Source organism: Megalopta genalis, unplaced genomic scaffold (assembly GCF_051020955.1).
Source record: "Megalopta genalis isolate 19385.01 unplaced genomic scaffold, iyMegGena1_principal scaffold0074, whole genome shotgun sequence".
Lineage (NCBI taxonomy): Eukaryota > Metazoa > Arthropoda > Insecta > Hymenoptera > Halictidae > Megalopta > Megalopta genalis.
The window spans coordinates 157,501-161,956 of record NW_027476143.1 but is presented as its reverse complement, the minus strand read 5'-3'; the positions used below and the strand labels follow the sequence as shown (position 1 = coordinate 161,956).

The 4,456-nt window shown below is 45.4% G+C and overlaps 2 non-coding genes across 2 annotated transcripts; both read left to right on the top strand.

Moving 5' to 3' along the window:
* The first annotated feature begins 376 nt into the window (after positions 1-376).
* Positions 377-2,297, top strand: LOC143261913 (small subunit ribosomal RNA). Its single transcript, XR_013035910.1, has one exon. It is a non-coding gene; the product is annotated as a small subunit ribosomal RNA (ribosomal RNA).
* Positions 2,298-3,630: 1,333 nt separating this feature from the next.
* LOC143261928 (5.8S ribosomal RNA) lies at positions 3,631-3,785 on the top strand. Its single transcript, XR_013035925.1, has one exon. It is a non-coding gene; the product is annotated as a 5.8S ribosomal RNA (ribosomal RNA).
* The last annotated feature ends 671 nt before the right edge of the window (positions 3,786-4,456 follow it).

Sequence of the window (4,456 nt, the reverse complement as noted above, 5' to 3'; positions counted from 1 at the left end):
ATTTGTACGTTTTAGCTGGGACGTACATTTATCTTACAAGATGTTAATAGCGAGACTCTTGAAGATAAAATTATCTTGTGATTTTATGAAGGCAAAGATAGAAACGTACGAAGCTGGCGTACGTAGAAAAATGTGATTTTATGATAGAACAAAAATATAATACGTACGTTTTTGGGCGTACGGTAAAATATCTGTATGGTAGAAAAATGAAAGAAATTGAGCGTTAAAGAAGATATGTTACAAGCGCGGAATGTGGCAAAACTTGTACATATTTGAAAGAGAAAAGTGGTGTGTCGACCTGACATATATATATGAAACAGGCGACGATGGAAAAGGATTTAAATTTTGTCCATTTTATATATACATATTGTATAGTTCCCTGGTTGATCCTGCCAGTAGTCATATGCTTGTCTCAAAGATTAAGCCATGCATGTCTCAGTACATGCCGTATTAAGGTGAAACCGCGAATGGCTCATTAAATCAGTTATGGTTTCTTAGATCGTACTAAAATTTACTTGGATAACTGTGGTAATTCTAGAGCTAATACATGCAAAACAGAGTTCCGACCAGAGATGGTAGGAACGCTTTTATTAGATCAAAACCAATCGGTGGCGGGTGTTTACACTCGTCCATCGTTTGCTTTGGTGACTCTGAATAACTTTGTGCTGATCGCATGGTCTTATAGCACCGGCGACGCATCTTTCAAATGTCTGCCTTATCAACTGTCGATGGTAGGTTCTGCGCCTACCATGGTTGTAACGGGTAACGGGGAATCAGGGTTCGATTCCGGAGAGGGAGCCTGAGAAACGGCTACCACATCCAAGGAAGGCAGCAGGCGCGCAAATTACCCACTCCCGGCACGGGGAGGTAGTGACGAAAAATAACGATACGGGACTCATCCGAGGCCCCGTAATCGGAATGAGTACACTTTAAATCCTTTAACGAGGATCCATTGGAGGGCAAGTCTGGTGCCAGCAGCCGCGGTAATTCCAGCTCCAATAGCGTATATTAAAGTTGTTGCGGTTAAAAAGCTCGTAGTTGAATCTGTGTGTCACAGTGTCGGTTCATCGCTCGCGGTGTTTAACTGGCATTATGTGGTACGTCCTACCGGTGGGCTTTGCTCTTCACGGGGCGGTCCAACTAATATCCCATCGCGGTGCTCTTCACTGAGTGTCGAGGTGGGCCGGTACGTTTACTTTGAACAAATTAGAGTGCTCAAAGCAGGCTACCTTCGCCTGAATACTGTGTGCATGGAATAATGGAATAGGACCTCGGTTCTATTTTGTTGGTTTTCGGAACCCCGAGGTAATGATTAATAGGGACAGATGGGGGCATTCGTATTGCGACGTTAGAGGTGAAATTCTTGGATCGTCGCAAGACGGACAGAAGCGAAAGCATTTGCCAAAAATGTTTTCATTAATCAAGAACGAAAGTTAGAGGTTCGAAGGCGATCAGATACCGCCCTAGTTCTAACCATAAACGATGCCAGCTAGCGATCCGCCGAAGTTCCTACGATGACTCGGCGGGCAGCTTCCGGGAAACCAAAGCTTTTGGGTTCCGGGGGAAGTATGGTTGCAAAGCTGAAACTTAAAGGAATTGACGGAAGGGCACCACCAGGAGTGGAGCCTGCGGCTTAATTTGACTCAACACGGGAAACCTCACCAGGCCCGGACACCGGAAGGATTGACAGATTGATAGCTCTTTCTTGATTCGGTGGGTGGTGGTGCATGGCCGTTCTTAGTTGGTGGAGCGATTTGTCTGGTTAATTCCGATAACGAACGAGACTCTAGCCTGCTAAATAGACGTAATTATGGTATCTCGAAGGCTCTCGGCTTCTGCCGGTGGGGTTTTTACTACCAACGTACAAACAAATCTTCTTAGAGGGACAGGCGGCTTCTAGCCGCACGAGATTGAGCAATAACAGGTCTGTGATGCCCTTAGATGTTCTGGGCCGCACGCGCGCTACACTGAAGGAATCAGCGTGTGTTCCCTGGCCGAAAGGCCCGGGTAACCCGCTGAACCTCCTTCGTGCTAGGGATTGGGGCTTGCAATTATTCCCCATGAACGAGGAATTCCCAGTAAGCGCGAGTCATAAGCTCGCGTTGATTACGTCCCTGCCCTTTGTACACACCGCCCGTCGCTACTACCGATTGAATGATTTAGTGAGGTCTTCGGACTGGTGCGCGGCAATGTTTCGGCATTGCCGATGATGCCGGGAAGATGACCAAACTTGATTATTTAGAGGAAGTAAAAGTCGTAACAAGGTTTCCGTAGGTGAACCTGCGGAAGGATCATTACAATGTTCCAATATATCTCAAAGAGAGAGGAGAGGAGGAGAGAAAATGAATTCGATTAGTTTGTGGATAAGAATTCATATAAAAAAAAAAGATATTGTTGAGCCCGCCAGATCATTCGTGCGTGATTTACACGGCCAGACGTGTGTACTACACGTATTAGGCCTTTGATCTGCGTTGCGTAGGCCACAACAAATCTTTCAAAGAGAGAGAGATATATGTGTTGTTGGGGTTTGTGATTATGAAGGTGCCCCAACGCACAAAAATATATAAAAATGTACAAAGTTGGGATGTGGTGTGGTGGAGAAGAGTTGGGCCCGACCAGATCATTCGTGCGTGATTTACACGGCAGACGTGTGTACTACACGTATTAGGCCTTTGATCTGCGTTGCGTAGGCCATCTTCCTTCCAAGACACACACGTGTTGGGGTTTGTGTGATTTTATGATAGTGCCCCAACACGGAAAAATAAGCGTACGAGAAGAGTTGGGCCCGACCAGATCATTCGTGCGTGATTTATACACGGCCAGACGCGTATTATATTACACGTATTAGGCCTTTGATCTGCGTTGCGTAGGCCATCTTCTCGATAGAGAGAAAGCCAATGTATTCTTTTTTCTTTCTTTACACACACACACACACACAGTTGTAGTAGGACAGGGAGGGATGCGAGCGTGCTAATCACGCTTCCTCAAGTCTTCGCTGTGGTGTAAAAAAAAAAAGAAAAAAAGGAATCGTTGGGAAAGTCCAAAGGACGAAAATATCGGGCAGTCTGAAGATAACTTAATGCTCGTTTACATTGGTATCAAGAGAGACCGGCTTGTGTAGCTCGTTTCAATGCTGTGTCGTTGTCATTGACACCCTACTCTGTTGCGCGCTAGTGGCAGCATGAGCGTGGGACGTATATATATATGACACCCAGCTAGAGCCGGCCGTGAGTCCGTCCGGTGTAAATAACGACGAAAGGAGAGAGAAACTTTTCGAATCCAGTATCGGGTTGATAATTGTCCAGTTTGAATATCCATATCCCCGTCGTTTTTGGAGGTGATATACTCTCTGTGTTTCTTCGATAGAAGGCTTTTCAATGTTCTATTCGCTCCGACCGTCGAACTTGCAAGAAAACAGTGGTTTTGGATTTGCTCGTACATATATATATATGGTTTCGACGGAAATATCTCGTTCTTTAAGGGACAATTATGTCGTTGTACGACGACTCCCGAATCTCCTTCGCGCGCTGGTTGGAGCTCTTCGGGTATCGGTTTGTTCCGAAATATAACACAAAAATGTGGTGGATAGCAAATACACATTATATATATGAGAGAATAAAAGGGAAAAATTACCCTGAACGGTGGATCACTTGGCTCGTGGGTCGATGAAGAACGCAGCTAATTGCGCGTCAACGTGTGAACTGCAGGACACATGAACATCGACATTTCGAACGCACATTGCGGTCCACGGATACAATTCCTGGACCACGCCTGGCTGAGGGTCGTTTACGTACTTATAAACTGCTTGCGTTGATGGCACTTGTTGCCTATATACGTACGAGCGAATGATGGGCGCTTCGTCGGCGTTTGTCGCGGTCCTATGAATATTGAGAAATTTTACGTACGTCTAACAGTCTTCGAGAGAGATGGAAATCGTGTTCGAACTAGCGTGAGTGTGGAAGGCGGTGTCGTGTGTCGTATATGTTTTATATACGTCCGCCCGTCTGAAACACCGCTTCGAAGCGGTGACAAAATCTTTTTCGGGACGATTCGTATCCGTAGAACTATCGAGATTTCACTGGTACATTTTCAACGCGCTCCCGACGTCGCCTGAAATGAAACGAGATGGGTTTAACCCACGAAAGCGTACTACACGAGTCTGTCCTATGTGAAGACTGTGTACAGAGATCGAACGAACGCATGAAAGAAATTGAACGAAAGAACACATAACCCGCAAAAATATAGAGTAGAATTGTGACCGTTGCTTCGAATTTGAATTTATATGTATATATATATCATAGCCCCAGGGAGTGGAACCTATGAGTGTGGAAGGATGTCTCTTACCGTTATGTTGCCAGAGGAAAAAAAGTCTCTCTCTTCGTACGACACATTTGTGTACGAATTGTATCGATGGCTATATAGATCCGATGTTGCACATATTCTGAGTAAAGAACAC